The sequence below is a fragment of the Monodon monoceros genome, unplaced genomic scaffold (assembly GCF_005190385.1).
Source record: "Monodon monoceros isolate NGI ecotype Baffin Bay Population unplaced genomic scaffold, NGI_Narwhal_1 Super_Scaffold_11, whole genome shotgun sequence".
Taxonomy (NCBI): Eukaryota; Metazoa; Chordata; class Mammalia; order Artiodactyla; family Monodontidae; genus Monodon; species Monodon monoceros.
In genome coordinates this window covers 117,775,782-117,802,813 of record NW_021703767.1, presented here as the reverse complement: position 1 = coordinate 117,802,813, position 27,032 = coordinate 117,775,782, and positions in this window count along the sequence as shown.

The window sequence follows — 27,032 nt, the reverse complement described above, 5'->3', positions numbered from 1 at the left end:
AAACCATTTAGGTATTAGAAAACCTATTTATATAAATGAAATTAAATGCAAACAAAATATGCAATTTTATTGGCATATTTGATACTCTTCATGTTCTATACTGTATTATGGTTTTGAAAATAGTAAAATAAGATCTATTATCAGTCTGGGAATTAAGAGTGTCTACTTGGCATCTAACTTTAATTAGGACAAACACTGTAAAGGACATTGGAAATAATGCATTTAGCTTTGTTGTCTTTGAATTTGAAATTGATAAAACTATAGATTTTTTAACCCATTTTTATTGAAGTATAGTTAATTTACAATGTTTTGTTAGTTTCAGGTATATGGCAAAGTGATTCAGATATATATATTCTTTTTCATATTATTTTCCATTGTAGGTTATTGCAAGATATTGAATATAGTTCCCTGTGCTATACAGTAGGTTCTTGTTTATCTATTTTATATACAGTAGTGTGTATTTGTTAATCCCAAACTCTTAATTTATCCCCTGCAACCCATTATCCCCTTTGGTAACCATAAGTTTGTTTTCTATGTGTGTCTGTGTCTATTTTGTAAGTAAGTCCATTTGTATCATATTTCAGATTCCACATATAAGTGATATCATATGATATTTGTCTTTGTTTAACTTACTTCACTTAGTGTGATAATCTCTAGGTCCATCCATGTTGCTGCAAATGACATTATTTCATTCTTTTTTATGACTAATAGTATATATGTATCTCATATATATTATATATGTATATATAATACATATACAATAATATACATATATAATATACATATATATGTATCATATATACTATATATACACATATATCACATCTTTATCCATTCATCTGTCAATGGACATTTAAGTTGCTTCCATGTCTCGACTATTGTAAATAGTGCTGCTGTTAACATTAGAGTGCATGTATCTTTTTGAATTAGAGTTTTCTCTGTTTATATGCCCAAGAGTAGGATTGCAAGATCATATGGTAACTCTATTTTTAGTTGTTTTTTTTTTCAGATGATTTGCTTTATTTCAAACCTACTTTTAATCAAATAATAATAGTTTTGCACTGAATTAATAGATAAATAAATATAACACACTAAGATTGCAAAAATCTGGTCAATAAAATGTTAAAATCCAATGAACACATTATTTTTAGTTTTTTAAGGAACCTCTATACAGTTCTCCATGGTGGCTGTACCAATTTACATTCCCACCAACAGTGTAGGAGGGTTCCCTTTTCTCCACACCTTCTCCAACATTTATTATTTGTAGAATTTTTAATGATGGTCATTCTGACTGGTGTGAGGTGATAATTCATTGTATTTTGGTTTGCATTTCTCTAATAATTAGTGATATTGAGCATATTTTCATGTGCCTGTTGATCATCTGTATGTCTTCTTTGGAGATGTGTCTATTTAGATCTTCTGCCCAAGTTTTGATTGGGTTGTTTGGGTTTTTTTTTTGATATTAAGCTGTATGAGCTGTTTGTATATTTTGGAAATTAATCCATTGTCGATAGCATTGTTTACATATATTTTCTCCCAGTTCATATGTTGTCTTGATAAAACCACAGATTTTTAAGCTCTGTGGGTTATCTGAAGGCTTAGGGGAAAAAAAATTGAAAACATTTAAATATGATTTCTTAATGCTGGAGTGATTTTGAACTCAGAAAGTTTACTGAGAAGATATTTACTTTAAATATGTGCTCTTTCTGATGAACATTGATCAAAATACCTAAAGCTTCCTTTACCATCAGTTTCTAAGCCCCCGTCACTGCACAATACCAAAATTTCCAGGGTTAATCTATATTACCCTGGAATTTATATGACATAAGTAAGTTATATTCATTGAATAAAAGTATTGCTTATAAAATTTACATGGTCAGCCCCCTCAGTTCACTTATATCATGGCTTGGTTGTTTATAAATAAATTACTTTTTACTATAATTTTCCAGTTGCGTACAAGAGATGAAAGTGTATAAGGATTTAATACACTGGAACTTGCTATGTACTTGGCATCTTGGCTAAACTCATATTTTATACAGATTTAAAATAATTTCATATGAAGCAGCCAATGTTTTTTAAATGTTGTCATTAAATAGAGATTGAAATGCAAATGTTGATCCAATTTTTCAGGAGTAAAATTGCTTTATAAGAGTGGAACATTCTGTATTTCTTTATACTCTTACAGGCACCTAAAAATGCTACAGAATGCCGCTTTTAAAATTATCAATTATTTTCTTTTTTTGCCCAGAGTTCTTATCTTTTCGGAATGTGTTCGAAGTGAAAAATCAAAGTGACACAAATAATTATCTAAGGAATTGGGATGAGAAATGACGAAATTTCTGGTAAGAAATTAGTATTTTGTATAATATTCATTTATAAAACCAAAAACATGAATGTATATCAATATAGATTATATATTTAGTAAGAAAGTCGAGGAAGAAATTTTCCTAAGCATGGTCTAAAAAAGATATATATAGAGAGAGATATATAGATATATCTCTCTCTATATATAATTGATATTCCTTCAAAATGGGAAATTAAGCTTATGTCCAGGAGGATTTCAATTATTTACAAATAATTCCATGTTTGACATCTAATAATGATCTTCCAAGGGAGGAATACATATTTAACCAACACATGTTCTCACCATCCTTAATGGGGCTAAATAAACATATTTGAGCAGACAACTGAATTAATTTGAAAGAACTTTCTGCTAGGAGAAATGCTAAATCTAAAATTGGCTAATAAAGGACAGTGAATCTCTTTCCCTGGAGGCTTTTTGTTTTGTTTTACTTTATATATACATCACAGTGCCATACATCTCTGATATACTTAACTCATTATATCTCTAATATCTGTTTCCATGTCCCAGCTACTGTCTGATACCCAATTTTCCAGGAAACTGTCTGGGGTCACTTCAAATTTAATAGATACCCATACCTGGGTTTAATAGGAAAAATTATCAGGTAGTAGGAGTCTTTTAGATATCGCCTTTTCAGCTACTTGCTACAGGTCATTGCCATAGCTTCTTCCCTTATCAAATTGAATCAGACAGTGGCAATAATCTGACTGCATTCGGCATGGTGCCTGCAGAAACATCTTTGCTTTCTGAACTGCTCTATTGTATTCATCTTTTTTTAGATTCCATCCAGTTTCATTAAGGAATTTTGCTGCGAGCTTTTATTCAGTATACAGAGGGAAAAAATCAAAAGCAAAACACTGAAATTGTCCTGAGAGACTTCAGTAACATCAGTTTCAGTTTGTCATACCTCAAAATAAATTTCAAAGAAGACTAGTTAAAAAAAAGAGTTGACAGGAAGTTGTTTTTCTCAAAAGATACAAGTTTCTTGTCATGCACAAGTCACTTAGCCTTTTGAACTGTATTTTCACTTATCTAATAAGAGTAAAAAATATGTAAGGAAAAGATATGTAAACTATAAAGTATCCTTTAGATAGAACCCAAACATCTATAGACCTACAGAGCTTAGAATAGCAAGAATTCATATTAGCTTTAAATTCTAATGTTACTGACAGTTGTCCCTATCTACACAAGTAAAAATCTTTAGAAACCCACCCAAGCCCTTTTCCTTCTAAAATGCCTTCCCTTCCAATTATTTCTCAGGCAAATCTTTTTTTTTTTTTTCTTTTCTTTTTCCTCTTTATGTCTACCCTTAAGTGTTCCCTTTGGTCGTTTTCATGCTGCCAAAATCATGCTTTATTTTGGCAGAACTTTGAACCCTAGGTCCTGAACAACTCTTACTGGGCTCCAGTCCTCACAAAACCTCTTGTAAAAATAGCCCCTTTATCCTCTCTATGGACACGGAACACTTGGTGGTGTGCTAGTGACCTGGGCAGGGGGTGGCGGTGGGAGGGAGAAGTGTGGTGGCTTGAAGCAGTACCTCAGTCTTTGTCTTCTTTGAAGAAAGAATGCAGTAAAGAGCCAGAGACTGTGAAGCAGATAAGGGTTTATTAGAAAAAAAGTACATGTGGAAGAACACACAGGCAAGCTCGCAGAGAGAGTTGCACCCAATGGGGGTAGCTTAGATGGTTTATGTGGGTGCAGTCTTCTGAGTTGTCTCTGGCCAATCTTCTTGCTTGTGCCCATATTTGGCCTGACTCAGAACTCTTCCTGGTGGATGCGTGTGCATTCCTCAGTCAAGATGGATTCCAGCATGAAGGTTTCTGGGAGGTTGGCAGGATATATTATGGGCTGGAGGCTCCCCCTTCCTTTGGCCCATCCCTAGATTGAGGACCTTCTCTGTGCATGCATCAAGCTGGGAAATTCCCTTGACCATAAGAATGAGAAAAATGTGGTTGCTTTTTCTTCCACCCAATCAGGGCTCTGCTCCTGCTGCTGTCTTATCTTGAGGTGTCAGCAGGAGACTGCTTGTAACTGCTCAGCCTGGGGCCCATCAATATTCTACCTCAGTAGGGCATGTCGTACCACTTCTCTAGACTCAGTTATTAAACTTGCAGGACTTTTAGGAGCCCGTTGTTAACAGGGCATTAATAGAAATTAAATTATGTGAACCACTATAAAACAAATTACATTGAAAATATGGGCAATAAGTACTCAAAATTTACAACTTCCTAATGACTTCACTACATTTTCTTGTTATCTATCCTGTTGCGGTTATTCGTGCCTGTTGTATCTCTATGGTGTAAATACTCTGTAATGACATGCTACAGTGCATAGCTTACCAACTCCATATTCAATTATGTCAATCTGGTAACTTAAAATCAACCATGGTGAGAATGTTTTAGTGGTCAGTGTTTAATAACCAGTTCTCCAGAAGAAGAAACTCCTGATTTGTAGTGTTTGCCAATTGTTTTGGTAGATATATCCCCACCGTAGCTAACTGCTTGTAAAACTCCTGACAATTTGACAGTTTCCGCTGGTGAACTGGTTGGAATTGGCGCCAACATATCAGTGAATTTTTGATGACAGAAATATTAAGACTGGCAAACATTAACAACTAGGTTTTAATTGTTTCATTTTCTTTGGTTTTTATTTCATTTATTTATTTTTTAAGCCAATTGTTAAACATCCCCCAGCACAGCACAGTGTCAGGTTGAGTGTCTGAGGCCCTGGGTGAAACAGGCACTTGTCTTTTCCTTTTCTGACTTTGATTCAAGGTGGTTATCAAAACCTGAGGGTTTAATTAAATCATAGGCAGCCAAACTATAGTTCTATCTCACCCGCAGTCTGTTTTTGCCTTGCCCTGGATCTGAGAATATTTTAACATTTTCAGAAGCTTGAAAACAGAAGAATATTGCAACAGGGACCATACATGTAGTATACAAAATTAAAATATTTACTATATGGCCATTTAAGAAAAACTTTGCACCTCCTGTTCCAGTTTCTTATTCTAAAATTTCCACCTGGGTTATACTTTTGGTTCTTCTCTCAAATATCAGTGAGTGCCCGTACATAATACTGGATCATAATTCTGTCTCATATTCATTGATTTCCACTAGCTACTGCATCTGCCCTGCTTTGTATTGTTGCAGTCCCCAAAGCTATATAATTCTTAAGTATTTCTCTTTGGTGGCGAAAACCACCAAGTTGGAAACAAACTAGGTGTTCAATTTTTTAAATATTTAACTATGTGCTGTAGGAATGAAGCAGTTTCCAGAGAGAATGATGGAAGACTGGAGCAAGAATGCAGAGAAAAGCAGGTAGGAGAGTCTCACATCCAGAAAGTGCTTTGGCTCTGTACTCTTTCCTAGTGTCCTCATTCATTTTCTCGTTGGAAACACAGAAGCACGGTGCTGACACTGGGCTGTGGTGCTGAGCAAAACAGAGGCAAACCCAAATACATGAGCCCCAGCTTCCAGTTCTAGACCTCTGCATCAATACTGCCTGTATTTTTTACTCTGGTTCTGTGATATATCAGAATATCATTCCAAAATCCTCTCTACGACCCAACCAGTTGTGAAATAAATTACTTTTCCATGCTTAAGAGAATGAAGTTGAAATTAATCAAAATTCCTGCATTTTTAGGGATTTAAAACACCAATTTCAAAGTAAACAAATGTGGTTATATATATACATGTATATATAAAAATACATAACCATATTTGCTTATAAATATATTGGGGTATATATATATATATATATATATATATATTTGCGTTTTATTATTTCACCTTGTTCATGATAGATATTCTATTGCTGAGTTTCTTAACCTAAAATAATTTTACTTCTTTTATAACTTGAAGCTCACACAAGTTATCTTTAGGAATGATAGCCAAGTAATGTGTCATCTCTATAAAGTGATGCAGACACTAGTGAATAGCATTACATCAATACGGAAAATAAAGCTAACGATTCTCAACCCTTTTTCTAAAGCTACCCATAAATTTTTTAAAATACATGCAAACTGCATGAAGCTGTTCTATGACAGGGATTCTGTTATTTTATTTTCATGTGCAGGTTTTTGTGCACAGATATTTTTCAAATGTGTGAGTTTTTTTCTCCTCTCTGTGGAATTTCCAATATAAGTTAAATAAGTTTTATCTAAACTCACCCAAGATTATGGAAAACAAATTACTTTGGAGGGGAGGCAAAGAGGAGGAGTGGGAAAGATGGGCAGTGACTGATAGCCAAATAGCATTGCCTGCTTCCATTTCATTAACTTTAAACTGCATGGAATACCATTTAAAGTGCAGTTAACTCCTATCCTGTGGTGTCTTCCGGGTGACTGCAGCTCTGCTACCGAAAGTCTTTACCAGTGACCTGTCATTTTGTACTTTGACATGCAGTAGAATTTGATTTTCAATCAACTTAGCACATAAGATTGCCTTAAAATTGCTGACAAGCCTGATTTAGTTTCATGGGTTGCCAAGTGCCTGTTTCTTTGCATATTGCTGTTCAGTGTTTTTCTTAAATTTATTTAATATAGGAATATGCTTTTCTGACTCCTTTATTTCTTTCTTATCAATCTGAGTTTGTCTCTAAAGTCATATAATGACACAGCTGTCCTGAAACAATAATCCTCTTTATTCACATTACCTTCCCACTTCAGAACTCTTAAATCTGTATTTAAAACATCTAGCACTTGCTTTTCACAGCATTCTTTTTTTTTATTGTGTATTTTTGTCTTCCCAAATAGATTTCCATTTTTGAAACACCATGAGCCATTGTACTTGTGGTCTCTCTCTGTAACTCATAAACACTTGTGGACATTAACAGAACACAATGCATATGTAGGGGAGGAACAATAATTTTCCCTCTACGTTTCTAAGTTCTTAGCTGTAATAAAAGACAGATTAACAACAGGGAAGCAAACAGAAGTTTATTAACATGTATACCTCATGTATATATGGGAGATTCACAGGGAAAAATAAGTGACTCAAAGAAATGGCTTAGAATTCAGACTTAAATACCATCTTAACAGGGAAAGTGTGGGGAGATATAGGCCTCTTAGGGGGAGAGTAAATGAATTTTTAGGAAAGATGAATGGGTCCTTAGGAGAATAGCTGGGAGGTGCAATAGTTTGCGACAGTTTGTCTGGGTGCGGTGTGGACTTCTAGTCTCCTCTCCTGTGATGACTCAATCTCCCCTGTTGATGAAAGGCCCTGAAAAGGGATCTCTGACAACTGAGTTCCTTTGGGAGGATCTGTCTTTAGGCAGAGAATGGGAGTTCAGAGAAACTTCTTGCATTTGCTGTTTCTAAAGTGCCTACAACTCAAAATAATCAGTATACCAAAATGGCATATTTTGGGGTGGCATGTTCTACTACCCTTCACACACTTCATAATTGAATAGACATGACTATCTTTGAAATACAGTCTCCAGATACTCCTTTTAAGGAATTTTACATGGTCAATTGAATTTTCTTAATTAGCCCACAGGAAGAGTTCTGACACTTATTTTATATACATGGCAGTCAGAGTGCACACAGCAAAGTGGAAAAACCATGATTCAGTTATAAAAGGATGGCAGAGGTAGATCTAACTGTCTGATACATTACATTCTTAATACCATTATTCTTATTTATATTTCCTTATCTAGTAGAAATTATAGTTTAAAAACTATTTTGTAAATGTCATGTACAGGGACATTAGAAACAATGTTCTTCAGTGATTACATTTAAACAGTTCTCTGGGAAGAATTTCAAAGTGTACATAAACATAAACACAGAAAGAAAGATGTTATATTTAAAACTTTCTGATTGGCCATCATCCTAAATATATTTTTGAGAAATATTACATGAGGCAATCAAGAGGTATCCTTTCTCTTAAGAAATAATGGTATAATAATAATAAAATAATCTGAGCATAAACAAACCATAAGTATACATAAATCATATATTTGGAGCTGGAAAAAAATATCTAGTGGGATATGATTATTTTACAAATAAAAGAGAATCAATGAACGTAGTGCTTTGTCTAAAGTTATACAAATATAGGGCTATAACTCAAATTCATATTCCCTTATTCAGAGTTTCTTATTTCTGTCTCTCTTTTTTCTCTCTCTCTTTACCTAAGTGAATAAAAATGAACAGTACATGTTTTGTATCTGAAGTAAAGAATTAATAAAATATACAGAGCACCTTCTACTACATATAAAGCATACAATAGAAACCTAGAGACTATACTATAAAATTGAAATTAAGCTTATCCAAAAAATAAAAAGATGGAAAACAATTTTTCAGGGATCAGTCAATGAGTTGATTTTTTAGTGCTGCTGAGAAGCAAGTTTTACCTATTGAACATAGGCATGAATAATCAATTCAATTTTTAAACTATTTGTTAAGAAGTAAAAACGATAGCCATGGTACAACAAAAGGCTTTTTTTTTTCTTAGTTAAGTTTATCCTGGCATAAACTTTCCTAACATTCATTTAATTATTTCTAACTTGAATGCAAAGAAAATTATCCTAAGGGCAAACTCATTTGCGAGCATCTTTAAACAGAAATCATGTTTTCTGCACTTAGGACACAAGCATGACAGTACGGCAAGTATTTTTTTTAATGTGGACACCTGTCTCTCTACTCTGGAGAACATAAATACAGCCCACGTGATAGGTCCCAGATGGTGGAGCTTTTTCAGTTACCATGGCCCAGATACACTGCTGAGGTGAAGCACCATCTGTCTTTTTGCTGAATGCTCTGGGCCTCATAGGAAGTGGGGAGCTGAAACTTCCATAATTCTATATGAGTGACAAAGAGATGTAATATTTACGGTGTTGAAATGTTTGGGATGTGTGTTTCCTCTTATATAGTATGTTCTATTCAAAAGTTGTATATAATCTGTTTATATTTAAAATGCTACTGTTAGTTGCTATGGATAGCACATTTTCTTGCATAATATCCCTTCATTCCCTTGATGATTTCTAACTATATAAGAGATCATTTTCAAGCATATGTCTCCTAATCTTATATCACCATTTGGCATTTTGGAAAGCCATATCATAATTTGCTAAATGTAAATAGCTAACCAAATTTATACAGTAATTGGAGTAAGGAATTACAGTCTGCATATTTTAAAAACGTCTCCCTTAAGGAATACCTAATTTCTTACAGAAAACTAAATAGTCAAAGATATCTATAACTAATGAGGAAGAACATTCACGGAAAAAATGCAGAGAAAAAAATGTTTTGAAAGGTATTTCATTTGAGGTGATGACATTCATGGTTCTATTCCCTTTGAAATTTTTAGGGAAGCTACTAAAAAAAGAAATAGAAGTTTATAAATAGAATTGTGGTCAGGGACTTGAATGTTTGGGAAAGGCAATTTTCTTTGGGTTACCAATATTTGAGAGATAAATTAAATATATGTAAAAGTATATGTCCTTATGCATTCAGATTTTATGTCATAAATATCTTCACAATGGCCATAGGTTTGTGAAATATTCCATGTGTTTGTGTTGTTTTCTGAATGAATTAGAGATGTTGTCCATAAAAAAGAGCCAAATATTCTTTCTATACTGTTATCAGTATAGATGGGGAAATGCAATATTTAGTTAGATTAGGTTCATAATTTTGATATGTTATTTCTCTAGGTTAAGACTTGAATAAACTGTGAAGATTATTATTGAAAAAATTTCAAAATTTGTTGACACAAAAGTTATAGTCACTTTTTCAGTACTGCTTAGCTTGAGGATTCTTGCATTGGAAAGTTCCATATTTGTGCAAAATGTGCTGCAACTTAGACCCACATTGCAACTTAAATTCTAATGATATGCCACACTAGATTCCAAAGAAATCTACAAAAAGAAAAAAAAAAGAGAGAACTAAAAATAAGGGAGCTTAAAGTTCAATAAAGTCACAGGATATAAAACATTAAAAAATCAATTGTATTTCTATATTCTAGCAATGACAACATGGTCACCAAAATTAAAAATTCAGTATCTTTTACATTTGCTCAAAAAAAGAGAAATACTTAGGTGTAAATCTTACAAAACATGTACAGGACATTTATGCTGAAAACGGCAAAACACTGTTGAAAGGAATCAAGGAAAATCCAAATAAATGGACAGAAATCTTTCATGGATTGGAGGACTCAATAGAGTAGAGTTGCCAATTTTCCTAAAATTGATATATATCACAAAAAATATAACACAATTCTTATCAATTGCCGAGCAAGTTTTTGTTTTGTTTTGTTTTAAAGACAAGCTTTTGCTGAAAGCTTTACTAAAAGAAAAAAGGAAATAACAGAAAGAAAGAAAATAATGCTGGTACCTTATTTAAAAATTAACTCAAAATGGATCATGGACTTAAAAGTAAAACACAAATTGTAAAACTTTTAGGAAAAAAATAGGAAAAAATTTTCAGGATCTGGTACTAGGCAAAGAGTTCTTAGACTTGACATCAAAAGCATGAATCACAAAACAAACATTTGACACACTGAATTTTATTAAAATTAAAAGCTGTTGGTCTGTAAAAGATCTGTTAAGGGGATGGAAAGACAAGTTTAAAACTGAGAGAAAATATTTTCAAACCACATATCTGACAAAGGACAAACATCAAAGAGTTTTAAAGGACATTCAAAACTCATGACGAAACATTTCATCAGAGTATAGCAAATATGAAGCTTGTGAAAAGATGCAAACATTGTTAACTACTAGGGAAATGCAAATTAAAACCACTATGAGATATCACTGTACATCTTTTAGGATGGCTAAAATTTTAAAACTAAATAAAATAGTGAGGACACCAAATGCTGTTGTGGATATAGTGAAACCAGACCACTCATTACGTGTAATGGAAAACAGTGCATCCATACTATGTAATCCTACTCTGCAATGAGAAGAAATAACTATTGAAACATGCAAGAACCTAGATGAATCTTCAGGGAATTATGCTATTAAGGAGGTTAGGGAAGGTTAAGGAAGAAGTGGGGGCAGGAATGAGTGGGTGTGGCTATACAAGGGCAGCATGGAGGATCTTTGTGATGATGAAAATATCAATGTCATTACCCGGGTTGTGCTATTATATGATAGTTTTGTAAGATATTACTATCGGAGGAAACTGGGTAAGGGGTACATGAGGATCTCTCTGTATTATTTCTTATAATTGCATGTGAAGCTACAACTATTTGAAAAATAAAAAGTTTAAAAAATAAAAATACATAGATATAGAGAAGTACAAAAAATTAAATAACATTAATCCTATTCTCACTACCTTGGATTAACCAGTGTTAATATTTTTATGGTTTACTTATTTATTTAAGGAAACATCAGGCTCATTATATTGAAACCAAATATGTACAAATTACAATGACAGTAAGTTTAAATATTTAACAAGATAGATTATGACGTTGGTGAAGATAATAGATAGATACCTAGATCTTATTTTAGATTGATAAAATTGCAGATAAGTGAACAGATCAATTGATAGCAAAATAAATATACATACATAGATATATATGCACATGTACATACATACAGAGGTTGAGTATTTCTATATTTACCTGTACCTTACAGTGTAGCATATTAAGACTACATAGAAAGATTTCAGTAATAGAATTAGATGAGAGAATTGGAGGACTGTGACTTCAGACTACAGAGGTATAATTATGGGCAAGGGAACTGTGGCCTTTTTAAGGAGGAGACAACAGCCAGATGTCCATGTGAATTTGTCAGGACTGAATAAGAGCCTTCTCTAAACTCAGTGCTTTGCTGTTTCACCATCCCTTCCAACATTTGATCTCAAATTAAGCTTGAGATGCTACCCAGGTTTGCTTCTTAAACTTGACTTTTTAAGTTGCTAGTGAAAGAAATGCTACTCAAATCAGCTTAAGTAAAATGAGAACCTCAAAAAAGAAGAAAAAAAAAAAAAAAGAACATCAATGGCTCCATAATAGAAGGAAAGCGGAACTTGTTTCAGGAATTCTATGATTCATCTTTCTCTCCTCTCTGCTTCTATTTGATCTGTGTTATGATCGCTCTCTCCTAATTCAGATGGTTCTGCTTGACATGGCAAGAGGAGTTAGCGACATAGAAGAAAGAGAGAACTCCCCTCTTCCTACTTCATTAGGTTTACATTTCAGAGAAGCTCTCTGATTGGTCTAACATGGGAACAAAGCTCATGCTTTTTGACACAAGATTGGCCCTGTGGCAATGAGATATTACGTTAGTCAGATCCTGGGGCAGAAAAGTTCTGCAAAGGAGGGAGGAAGAAGGACATGCTGCATCGCCATTCTTGGTTGGTTAGGGATAGCTGCCTTCACTCTGATGTCTCATTTTGGCCCACTGTTTTTTTCAATGTATGACTCACATGTTGACATCAATAATTTAGGATCTATAATAAGAAATTATTGAGTAAAATATGTGTTTGTTCAATTGGATCTGAATTTATATCTGTAGCTCATAATTGGTACGTCTCCTAGGAAAGCTTATTACATGAGATGGCACCAGAATTTTACATATTATATATTTTATATATGATACATTGTCCACATTTAACACATCATCTTCTCCAGTAGGTACTCAAGAAATAACATGGCAAATAAATGAGTAAATTTGCCAAAAAATCAACATTGCTTGTTTGTTTATTCATTTGTTATTAAGACTTGACTCTTCAATCAGTATTCATTATTTATGGCAAAATGTTAAAGCAGGATTCTCTCATGCTCTATGACATACACGAACCTTTCTTTTTCATAATCTTGAAACTAAGCAACTCTTTGTAAGTAGTAAATCACTCTACAGATTTTCAGAATCAGTTCAATTTAGTATCTGATAGATAGCAAAGGCATGCTCAGTTTTACTAAGAATGATCTACTACATTGATCAGAATTTAATAACTCAGCTAAACAAGGGCGTGTGTAACACGATGGTTAAAAAAATCCTGTCCTATAGAATACAGGGCTCTATCAACAGATAATCTTGGAGCATGGCATTTTAGACCCACCGAAAGTAAATACTGTATACCTTAATTTAAAATGGATTTTTAAATAGAAACCTCTGCTACAATGAGTCTTTGCCTATTCAACTCTCTTCCTTAATTCTTCCACTTTCCTTACATTAAGAATGGAAATTGTCCTTTCACTGAATTCCAATAAATTGCTTGGTTACCGATTGTAAAAGAACAGGAATAAAGACAGCCACTTCAAAGTAGCAGGAATCAGGCATAAAATGTAATATCAGGAAGAGAATATTGTCTATATATGGCTATTTTACAAGTCTTTTTATTACCCCCAAAATAAATCTGTTATTGTTATTGGCTTTTGGAAGGGGTTAGAATTTAATATTTCAGAAAGATTTTTTAAATCACCGTGTCTTTCTACCTCCCTCTCCTTCTTTTCCTTCAGAATCATGTTAATTTTCTTTCTCCTCATTTTAGTGCTTTATCACTCATTTTGAATGCAGAAGGTTTTAAATATTATCCTGGGTCAGGTTGTTATATGTGACTTATGATTAGTTAGATAATTAGTTCTTTGCAGATTTGTCCCCTAATGGATCTTTTATGATTATTAACAGTCTAATTGTTAAATACTGTTAACCACATAAATCATGACATCAAGAATTTGAAATTTACACAGTATAAAAATCTTTATTGGGCTTCCCTGGTGGTGCAGTGGTTGAGGGTCCGCCTACCGATGCAGGGTACACGGGTTCGTGCCCCGGTCCGGGAAGATCCCACATTGCCGCGGAGCGGCTGGGCCCGTGAGCCATGGCCGCTGGGCCTGCGCGTCCGGAGCCTGTGCTCCACAATGGGAGAGGCCACAGCAGTGAGAGGCCCGCGTACCGCAAAAAAAAAAAAAAAAAAAAAAAAAAATATTTTATATTACACATTACTTTCCCAGGATATGTTTATTTCCTAAATAATAGGTTCCCATGGCTTACTAATATATGTGATGCATGACTAGCACTTTTATACTTCTTTAAAAATATTTTTTTTATTGAAGTATAGTTGATTTACAACATTGTGTTAGTTTTAGGTGTACAGCAAAGTGATTCAGTTATATGTATGTATTCTTTTTCATATTCTTTTCCAATATAAGTTATTATAAGATATTGAATATAGTTCCCTGTGTTATACAGTAGGTCCTTGTTGTTTATCTATTTTATATATAGTAGTTTGTGTATCTGTTAATCTTAAACTCCTAATTTACCCCTCTCCTCCTTTCCCCTTTGGTAACTATAAGTTTGTTTTCTATGTCTGTCAGTCTGTTTCTGTTTTGTGAATAAGTTCATTTGTATCATTTTTTTAGATTTGACATATAAGTGATATCATATGATATTTGTCTTTCTCTGTCTGACTTACTTTACTTATATGATCATTTCTAGGTCCATCCATGTTGCTGCAAATGGCATTATTTCATTCTGTTTTTAATGACTGGATAATATTCCATTGTGTATGTACAGCACACCTTCTTTATCCATTCATCTATTGATGGACTTTTAGGTTGCTTCCATGCCTTGGCTATTGTAAATTGTGCTGCTATGAACACTGGGGTGCATATATTTTTTCAAATTAGAGTTTTTGTATTTTCTGGATATATGCCCAGGAGTGAGATTGATGGGTCATATGGTAATTCTATTTTTAGTTTTATAAGCAACCTCCATACTGTTTTCCACAGTGGTTGCACCAATTTACTTTCCCACAACAGTGTAGGAGGGTTCCCTTTTCTCCACACTCTCTCCAGTATTTATTATTTGTAGGATTTTTGATGATGGCCATCCTGACCGGTGTGAGGTGATATCTCATTGTAGTTTTGATTTGTATTTCTCTAATAATTAGTGATGGTGAGAATCTTTTCATGTGCCTATTGGTCATCTGTATGTCTTATTTGGAGGACTAGCACTTTTAGAATGGATTATAGATAATTATAATGTAGACTGTACTTAAGTAATTTAAAACTGTATGAAAGTTCTTTTGTTAATATTTGAATTATTACTCATAATTTTGAACAAAACATAAATATAGCCTAAATTAACACATAATTACCATTTAATTTTATCAATAATACCAATATCATATCTAACTATAACCACAGGAGTGATGTATATTGGGTTTTAAAACTAAGTGGATATAATAAAAATAATAAGGCTAATATTTATTATACACTAAATGCTAGTCTTTGTGCATTAAATATATTAGTGAATAGGCTGGCTTCACAGCCTTTTCTATGCTATCAGTTCATCTAACAGTCATGTATATCAAAATATTCAGCCTCTTGAAAAGAATAAAAGTATTTATTAAAATTAATTAAATTAATTCAGGTATTTTAAAGTTAATTACTTAAATTATTTCATTAATAATTTTGCTTTATTTTAAAATGATCCAAGTCTTTAATTAAAATCAATCAATACAGCCTTGTGGCTCTTGCTGTTTCTAGTTAGTCAATTGATTTACTACTTATACTGGTTGAATTATAAATATACAATGCATGTATATTCCTATTAAGCAAAAAATTTTTCTCTTATCTTTTTATTTTATCACCTGAAATTAAGCTTTTTTTACTTTATTAAAAGTAAAAAAAGCTTAAGTTATTAAAATATTCTATAGTACAAAATGTTATGAGGGTATTCCCTCATTTCTTGGTTATTCCCCCCAATCACAGTTCCTCATCTTATTTTTCCTTTTCCCCTTCTTTCTTGTGCTTCCCATCCCTCTTTCTTTCTCTTTCTTTTTGTATCAGTTTAGTATCTTTATGGTATTCCTTTTCATTCTGATGCTACTTCATAAAGCCAGTTCTGTCTACACAGACGGTTGGCTGTGGTATAGTGTGAGGAATTCCCTTAACACCCATCCCACCATATCTGAGTCCCCTCATCTGAAACTCTTGCATAACGTGAGAGCTGTATTTCACCCACAAGCATTTGGCCTTAAAGTAAAAGATGTGAGTTCTGTAAAGTTTGGGAAACGGTTTTAGAATCACTGAGAGCTGCTCTGTCTTTTGAGATGGCAGATACTGAGTGAGTTTATGTTATGATTTACAAATGAGGAAATTCAGCCACAGTAAACTTAAATTCTCTTGAGCACCCTCACACTGCTAATAATTGGTGGAGTTTGGATTTTAAATTGTTTTGTAATTAAAAATTCAATTATCTTCCCACCGTAATACACTTTGTATTTGACAAAGAGAGAAAAGATAAAAGATCTTGAAAGATAATACTAGAATCATAAATAGGAGGGTAATGAGGAAAGAAAAAATACTACAAGAGCAAAACATGAGCACAGTCACACTCACACATACCCACACCCCACACGATTTTAACAATAACAAAGCTCAAAGCCCATGTAGACCTCCCGGTAACACTCCAAACAAAATTTACTTCAGTGATAATATTCTATGCTAGACCTTTAGCAAATTTATAGCTAAGGCACATTGATTTTTCAGTTCCGAGCCAAGTCTGCCTAGGTCAGTAAAACTGAACTAAAATCTGACATCTAAATCCCTGGATCATGGCTATAATTGTCTATTCTCCAGTTTTTCCTGGGTTTTCTGCAGCTCTTGCATCGGCAATGGTAGTGTTGCTTTCCTGATTTCAGCATAGCTTTCTCTAGCAGTAACCTCAGTAGCTGTATAGTAGCTCCTAATAAATCTAATAAATATTTGGTGAGTCAGTTCATTTTGTTCTCAGTGTCATTCCTGAAGGCTCAGTTTAAAAATCCCCCCAATATTTTAAGCATATAACTCCCTGTATTAGATCACTTATTATTTAAACTGATTATCGTTTTCTACTTTTTTTTTTTTTTTTGCTTTGACTTTGACTGGTCTAGCCTTTATATGGATATTTTAGAAGCAAGAATCTTATAAAACATAGAATAGATAAAATAACTTTACTTTAAAATGCTATTATTTTAATTAGTTTAATATAGGTTGCTACTATATGATAGAATTGCCCATGATCTCTTGATGATTTAAACCACTGATTGTCAACGGTTTGGTTTGCCTTTATGGATTTTTTGTTTCCGTTCCAATGTCAGGTTAGGACCCTTTTGCTTTAATGGGTTTATCCAAAGCTTTGAGAATTATATTTTATTACTGAAGAAAAATCTCTACTAAAATGTGTTGTAAACTTTATATGTATGGTGAATTTCAATGAAGAATAAGAATAGATTAAAAAGTTGTGGAAGGTATTAAGAAAGAATTCATTGGTTTTGAAATGATTTGTGCTTTTTTTGATAAAAAATTCTCTTTTATATAACATGCAACTTCTATCTCATTCTTGAACATATTTTATGAATAAGGTTTACTTTTTTAATTCACTCTTGCTTCTAATTTATAGTACAACTCTTTTTGTGTTTTACACGACTTTAAATCCTCTTTGTGAAAAGGTATGGTTCAATTAGCAAATAATTTTTATTGAGAAACTCAACCCTTCGTATACTTATAAATTCATAGATGCACCCAACAAATAACCTTCTATTTTTACTACTATTACTATGAATAGTACAGAGTATCAAAAGTTCTGTGTATGAAAAGTAAAACTGTAAAATATTTCAAAGAAAGAAAGATTCCATGATTAAAATGAGCTTTGTAAAGTTATATCCTGCTATAGTTTTTCTTGTCCTGAACAACAGAAATGGCTTAACTTCATCCAATAACTGCTTCTAAAAAGAAATATTATTCCTATAAACTTAAACTGCTCTAAGAAATATAGTCTATTATTTGAAAAAATATATATTCACTGCATTGAACTTCTGGAGAACACTGTGTCTTCAATGATTTAAAAAAAAAAAGAAAAAAGAAAAAGAGAAAATGTTTAACATGGACAAGGAAAAAAACATTATTTTGATTGAAATAGTTTTTCTATGCTTCTATAGATCCTCACACATTTCTACCAGAGCAACTATCAGTGTATTGAAAGTGATGCTTTATTTTTCACAAACGTTTATTTTCCTTTCCATTCTATTAGACTGTGAGTTCCAAGAAGACGGAGTTTCTACCTTATTCAACATTACAAAATTTAGCATAGAGTTTGTTCTGACTATTTTTGTTGAATATTTTGCTTCATGACTTCAGTACCACCCACAAACATTCAATTTCTGATTGTTTAATTGTTTACTTAATTTACAGTCACAAGTTGAGCTTATGGCAATGAAGACTATATAATCATCTATAAAAAAAGTTTGCCTTAAATCATTTCCCTCACTAAAAAATTGGAGAATGCTTTTTCACTATGAATATACCAAGAATAACCTCATTATGTAACAGTAGTTTTATTCCCATCACTAAAGAATAATTAAATCTTTTGAAAGTTACATTTATTACAAACTATAAAATCTGCACAATGGAATACCATTTTCTCACACTCAATGAAAAGAATCTTCCATAAAATATACTCTCAGATAATTTTCAAACATAAAAGAAAATATAAAGCTTTCTGGGAAGATACTCTGTGCAATGAGAGCTAGATCAACCTGTAATGATTGACTTTCAGTGGCTAACTTATTACCTGGAAAGTAAAATTATCTCTATTACAACTTAATTTCTTTGTGTACATAGATTTTAAATGTTGTTTAATAATGAGTCAGCCCCTTTATGAGAATTTGTTGAGGAAGTTTATCTCTTTAACTGACAAATTTTGACTCTGCATTAGAAGGAAGAAACAAACATCTATTATTTTTCTCAAAAGTCAATACATTATGACACTTTGATAATTCTGAGGTTTTTTTTTTTTTTTAATTTTTGCGGTACCCGGGCCTCTCACTGTTGTGGCCTCTCCCATTGCGGAGCACAGGCTCCAGACGCGCAGGCTCAGCGACCATGGCTCACGGGCCCAGCCGCTCCGCGGCATGTGGGATCTTCCCGGACCGGCGCACGAACCCGTGTCCCCTGCATTGGCAGGCGGACTCTCAACCACTGTGCCACCAGGGAAGCCCTCTGAGTTTATTTTATTATAAATATAAATCATGACCTCAGCCTTAAACTGATGTTAAAGCAAGCAAGCAGTAAATTAATTTGTTTACTAAATTTTTATTATTGGTCCAGAGTTCTTTAATGGAAATTAAGAAAAATTATTTATTAATTTTATCTTTATAATTTTATTTTCTAAGGTAATTTTATGTGTTTAATGCAGCTTTGTGATTAATTCAATAAACATTTACTGAAAAGTCTAGTAATTGCCAGATACAGGTTAGGATCTAGAACATGAAAATGGCAAAATATGACCCTGACCTGGAAGAGCTTCAAATGTAGTAGTGAAATAGAAAGGATAAGAATTAATTGCAGGGACTTCCCTCGTGGCGCAGTGGTTGAGAATCAGCCTGCCAATGCAGGGGACACGGGTTTGAGCCCTGGGCTGGGAAGATCCCACATGCCGCGGAGCAACTAAGCCCGTGAGCCACAACTACTGAGCCTGCCTGCCTAGAGCCCATGCTCCACGACAAGAGAAGCCAACGAAATGAGAAGCCCGTGCATCACAACAACGAGTAGCCCCCACTTCAGCAACTAGAGAAAGCCCACGTGCAGCAACGAAGACCTAATGAAGCCAAAAATAAATAAAGAAATTAATTTTAAAAAATAAAAAAGAATTAGTTGCAATAAAACTGGATGAGAGATAAAACAAGAAATGCATAAGTTACTAAGAAATTATATATTTCTCTGTTTAAGTTTGTGGAAAGTGTCTTATGAGCAGTCCTTTAAAAGAATGGATTTTTATTGGATACTCTGTGCTAGAGCATTCACACCAGAGAATCATGTTTAGTCAATGCTCATGTATGCTAATCCTTCCATCAAGATAATTGATTTTTTAAAAATAGTCTCCATAAATGTGACCTGGATGCTAATTCATGATAACTAATTGTTATCTGTCATGACTATCTGTCAGCTAACAGGAAACTTAAGCAGAACTTCTGTTTTTACATGCAGGCAGACATATTACATCCTCCCCCTTGACCCGCCACCCCACCCAACACACACAGTTTTAGGTCCTGAGTTCTGATTTCGTTTGTCTTACTAAGCAAGACAGAATGAGTTAAAAACAATAAGCCAGATTTCAGCTTTGCTTGTCAAAAATAGGCACCCATTATAATTAATTGATAGAGATGATAGATAGATGATAGACAGATACGTACAAAGATTCCCCTTGGTACATGTGTAACTCATGCAAAAATTAGCTATGATAATACAATCTATTCCTTACCACATATATATAAATGAAAAAAGTCAAGGATTTAATTGGAAATTATTTTTTATACAGAGCAAATATTGCTGACTTTGAGTATTTTCTGGAGAATTAATATTTAGAAATAGCTTGAAAGCAAGTACTTAGATTCTTTTTATTTATTTATTTATTTTTAACAGGTTTATTGGAGTATAATTGCTTTACAATGGTATGTTAGTTTCTGCTTTATAACAAAGTGAACCAGCTGTACATATACATATATCCCCATATCTCCTCCCTCTTACATCTCCCTCCCACCCTCCCTATTCCACCCCTCTAGGTGGTCACAAAGTACCGAGCTGATCTCCCTGTGCTATGTAGCTGCTTCCCACTAGCTATCTATTTTACATTTGGTAGTGTATATATGTACATGCCACTCTCTCACTTCATCCCAGCTTACCCTTCCCTCTCCCCGTGTCCTCAAGTCCATTCTCTACATTTGCATCTTTATTTCTGTCCTGCCCCTAGGTTTTTCAGAACAATTTTTTTTTTTAGATTCTATATATATGTGTTAGCCTACGGTATTTGTTTTTCTCTTTCTGACTTACTTCACTCTGTATGACAGACTCTAAGTCCATCCACCTCACTACAAATAACTCGATTTCGTTTCTTTTTATGGATGAGTAATATTCCATTGTATTACAAGCAACTATATGCCAATAAAATGGACAACATGGAAGAAATGGACAAATTCTTAGAAAAGCACAACCTTCCGAGACTGAACCAGGAAGAACTAGAAAATATAAACATACCAATCACAAGCACCAAAATTGAGACTATGACTAAAAGTCTTCCAACAAAAAAAAGCCCAGGACCAGATGGCTTCACAGGCGAATTCTATCCAACATTTAGAGAAGAACTAACACCTGTCCTTCTCAAACTCTTCCAAAATATAGCAGAGGGAGGAACACTCACAAACTCATTCTACGAGGCCACCATCACCCTGATACCAAAACCAAAGATGTCACAAGAAAGAAAACTACAGGCCAAATATCACTGATGAACATAGATGCAAAAATCCTCAACAAAATACTAGCAAACAGAATCCAACAGCACATTAAAAGGATCATACACCATGATCAAGTGGGGTTTATCCCAGGAATGCAAGGATTCTTCAATATAACAAAATCAATCAATGTGATACACCATATTAACAAATTGTAGAAGATTCTTTTTAATTAAAAGCAGGAATTAAAGGAAGAAGTTTGGAAACATCATGTTCATAAATGACTTCATGTGATTAATTATTGGTAATCTTGGATAAATGAGGTAAAGGAGGAAAAGTCTTCCCTTTAATGTATCAGCAAGATGCAAAAACAGCCTAGTTTCTTTCTCACTTTCTTCATTACCACCCTGCAAACACATAAATCAAGATAACGTAACAACTCTGACACAATGGAATAATATCTGAAAAAGCTTATTATTTTGATCTTTTTTTTTTTTTTTTTTTTTTTTGCGGTACATGGGCCTCTCACTGTTGGGGCCTCTCCCGTTGCGGAGCACAGGCTCCAGAGGCACAGGTTCAGTGGCCATGGCTCACGGGCCCAGCTGTTCCGCGGCATGTGGGATCTTCCTGGACCGGGGCACGAACCCGTGTCCCCTGCATCGGCAGGCGGACTCTCAACCACTGCACCACCAGGGAAGCCCTTGATTATTTTAAAATGGTAACAAAGTAAAAAAAATTAAAGTGTTAGTGAAAAACCAAATGAACAACAATTATTTCATGAAGTTTATAATAATCATTGTATTGGATATGAATTATATATATTTGGATATTATATTTAGAGAGTAATGTCTAAATATATCTGGATATAAACAAGAAATATTAATGTTGCCCAATTAAATAATGTCAGGAAAATTTCATAGATATTACTATAAAATGGGTGAGACAGTGAGTGGTGACTCTAAGTCCCAGTGATGGCCATAGTACCTTAATAGCATCAATACAGGAGTTATCTAATTTCCATATTCATAAAATCTTCACCCTATTTGTGGGTTTAGAAGAATTGTTATTATGCCTTAATCATATTTAGGATCACACATGTAGCCAATCACAGCGAAAGTCTGAAAAGTCACACTCTTCGGAGGACAAGCCACCAAAAAGTAGCCCACCACTATAGCTTTTATGGTTCAATGTTACTTGCTGTCACTGTAGAGGTGCATGATGAACCTCCTGCTCTCACAGCTTGAAGGTTTAGTCTCTAGCCTGAAGCAGAGCAAAATCCTTTCATGGGACACTGTCCACAGTTCTGGCATAACAGCTTTCAAGGTGAGAAAGCTCATCTATATTTTTAAGGCAACTGATGGACTATCAAAGGAATCCTTAGGAATGTGTGTATTAATAGGAAGGATCAATCTATACAAATTGAACATTTTTATATTGTATACATTTGTTATGTTGAATATTTATACAGTAAATATAAATAAAAGAATTCTTGCTGTCAGTTTCCACTTTTACAACTAAGCCAATGGAGTGAATGTAACATGGTTCATTATAGGCCTTAGCTTTCCTTCCCAAGGCTTTGAAAGAGACTTTACTGCCTGTAAGTCAGAAAGAGAAAAACAAATACCGTATGCTAACACATATATGTGGAATCTAAAAAAGAAAACAATGGTCATGAAGAACCTAGGGGCAAGACAGGAATAAAGATACAGACCTACTAGAGAATGGACTTGAAGATATGGGGAGGGGGAAGGGTAAGCTGTGACAAAGTGAGAGAGTGACATGGACATATATACACTACCAAACGTAAGGTAGATAGGTAGTGAGAAGCAGCCACATAGCACAGGGAGATCAGTTCGGTGCTTTGTGACCACCTAGAGGGGTGGAATAGGGAGGGTGGGAGGGAGACACAAGAGGGAGGAGATATGGGGATATATGTATATGTATAACTGATTCACTTTGTTATAAAGCAGAAACTAACACACCATTGTAAAGCAATTATACCCCAATAAAGATGTTAAAAAAAGAAAAAAGAAAGAGACCTTCTAATAGCTATTCAAATCATTTAGAAATCAAAAATAAAATATTAGTACAAAAAGAATTCTGAAATATTTGACAGTAAGAAAACAAAAAAATTATAACCTTCAGGACTGCCCAATGTTTTATGTCAGTAGAAAAAGAAGAAATATGTACAGATGGAAAAGAAAGAAGTAAAACTCTTCTGATGGAAAGATAACAAGATTATGTACTAACTACTAAAATAATTGAGTCTTGCAAGATCACATAAGGTTACCATATAAAAATTAACCATATTTCTATATGTTGACAACAAGATTGGTACTTGAAATTTAATAAAAGGTGGTTTAAAATATTATCAAAAGCATGAAATTCTTAACAGTGCATTTAAAAGGATACATGCAAGTGCTGTACTTTGAAAACTATGATGTATTACTGAGAGAAATTAAATAAGACCTAAATAAATGGAGATATACCACATTCATGATTTGGAAACCTCAATATTGTTAAGAGGTTAATTCCTTCCAAATTAATCTGCAGATTTACTGCAACCAAAATCAAAATTCCAACATGCCTTTTTTAAATAGAAATTTTCAAATATATTGTAAAACTTACATGTAAATTGAAATATTTAAAAGTCAAAGTTTTTAATAAGATTAATGAAGTTAGAATTTTCCCATTATCTGATTTTATAAAACTACATCAAGGGAGTGTGTTATTGGCAAATCGTTAGATGGGTAGGTCCATAGAACATGGCTGAGTCCAGAATTAATCCCAAACATATCTGGTCAATTGATATTTGACATAGTGTCAAAGTAATCTAATAGAGAAAAGGCAGGTTTTTTTTTTTCAACAAATAGCGCTGAGAAAATTATATAGCTTTATGTAAAAAATGAACCTTGATCATTTACCCACACTATAAGAAAAAGTTAACTCAAAATGTATCCTAAGCATAAATGTAAGAGTTAAAACTATAATTAATTCTGGAGGAATACATAGTAGGAAACATCTGTGACATTGGTAATGCAAAGATTTCTTAGATAGCATGCAAACCTACAAGCTATAAACAGAAAAAAAAATTATCAACTTGGAAATTAAAAACTTCTCTTCTTTAAAAGACACTATTAAGTTTGGAAAAGAGAGGCAACTGACTCGGAGAAAATATTTTCAAAACTCTTTTCTGGTAAAGAACTTGTATTTATAATATAGAAAGAAACCTTAAAACTGAATAATACAAAGAAAACATCCCACTGGATAAAAGATTTGAGCATCACATCACAAAAGAAGATTTATGAATGGCCCATGAACACAAAAAAGATGCTTAAAAATTTTAGTCACCAACGAAAGGCAAAATAAATTGACAATAATGTAGCACTACACACCTATTAGAATGGTTAAAACATAGAAAACAAACAAACAAAAATAACAACCTCAAAAAAAATGACACCCTGACAGCTCCAAGTGCTGACAATGATGTAGCTGCAGAGAAACTAGAATTACTGGTGGGAACACAAATGGTACAGCTACCTTGGGGGAAAAAAATATTTGCAGTTCCATACAAACACTTACTATATGGCACTGTAATCTTACTCCTAGGTATGCACCTAAGAGAAATGAAAATTTATGTTCACACAAAAACTTACATGGCAGTATTTATGTGAGCTTTATTCCTCATTGTCTAGAATTGGACCCAAATATTGTCTGATTCCATTTACATGACATTCTGTAAAAGTTAAATTTATTAGGCTAGAACAGGAGTTGGGGGTGAGAGTTAACTAGAAAGGTGTCACACAAGGATATTTTTTAGGTGATATAACTATTCTGGATGGTGGTGGTAAATTCATAACACGAGCTCAAGATCTGACTCTATATTTTTCCAAAACTCACAGAAGTATACACCACAAACAGTGTACCTTGCTATATAAATATTAAAACCAAATCATTTTAGGTATCACTAGAAGAAATGCATACTGTGACAGATGATCTAATTATATTACAAATATATGATAAACCCCATTAAAGAGTGGAAATAAAGCAGTTGACACAAGTAACTTTGTAAAACAGTGTCTTAACTGGATACTGTGAGGCGAAAGACAAAAACTAAGCATACATAAATATTCTAGCTTTTTTTTTTTTTTTCTTAAAGGAGTACTGTATCCTGGGGTTGAGGGCCTAAGTAAAAAGAATTGTAAATATTATGAGCCAAGTTTCTCACTGTCTTGGAAAGAAGTTAAAAATAAGATTACAGGAAAGAGGGGAGGTTAGAATGACCCCTCTGTTACTGGATTAGAGTAGGAGATATCAGTATCAACTCATGTTTATCTTAATATATCTGCAGATGGATAGACACAGAATTAAATATCGAGTGTTTTATATGGAAGACTTAGTATACCCATTATATATCCTAGCTCAGTCTCTTGAGACAAACTAGAAGCAATGACACCTCAGTCGCAACAAGCACACCTAGTGCCCATTATCTTTGTTTCCAAATGCCATTATCCAATAGAAGGAAACAAAGCTCTACAGATGAATGTCTATTTTCTAAGGCTGAATCAAAGATAATATAAGGTGAACCCAGAGCTTCTTGTAAGGCCAAAAGTAAGAAAGTGCTTATAAGTAAAATTGGGGGCATGTCAAAAGGACACAGAAACTAGGTGGAAAATGCTCCCAATGACCAAAACTAGAACCATCGGAACACCAAAAAAAAAAAAAAAAAAAAAAAAGAGGGCGATAATATTATAAAACAGAGTATTAAATATCAATGATGCTGATATAAATAAGTGATTGAATAAGTAAATAAATGGTAAAGGACACATCCTTCTTCCAAAACAAATCCAAATTATAAATCTAGGAGCGATGAGGAAAGTAGAAAATCACCCTTAGAATGCCATAGCAATAATTATAGGCAAGAGACATAGGTGAATCCTAAAATACAATGGTGAAATTTTAAGGAGAAATAGGATATTTGCATAGCCTCAAATTATCTCTTCCAAAATATGAATTAATGACAGTCGTGATTTTAGTGTATACTCTTCCCTCCAGCAGGTGGAGCTCAATTTCCCTCCGATTCAGCAAAGGCCAGACTTAATGATGCACTTCTAACAAGTAGTCTGGAAAATGGAAAAACCTAGCAGACACTACCATAACCAAGTGGTCAAAGTAAATTTCATCAGCAAAAAGTCATGATGATATAATTTGCCCCTTGATATGGTGTAATAGAAAAGTCATTTTACTTCCGTGATATTCTTCTCCAAACTACAAAACCCACATCTAATCATAAGAAAACATCTGACAATCCCAAGTTGAGAGACATGCAAACTATCTGACCAATAGTCCACAAAAGTACGTTACTGGAGAAATGGAGACTCAGAATAAGCTCTGTGGTTTATAAATCATAAAAATGTTAATTTGTTCATTTTGATAACTATACCATAATTACACATGATCTTAACATTAGGGGAAAATGGGTGAAGGGTGTATAGGAGCAGGCAGTATTTTAAAAGT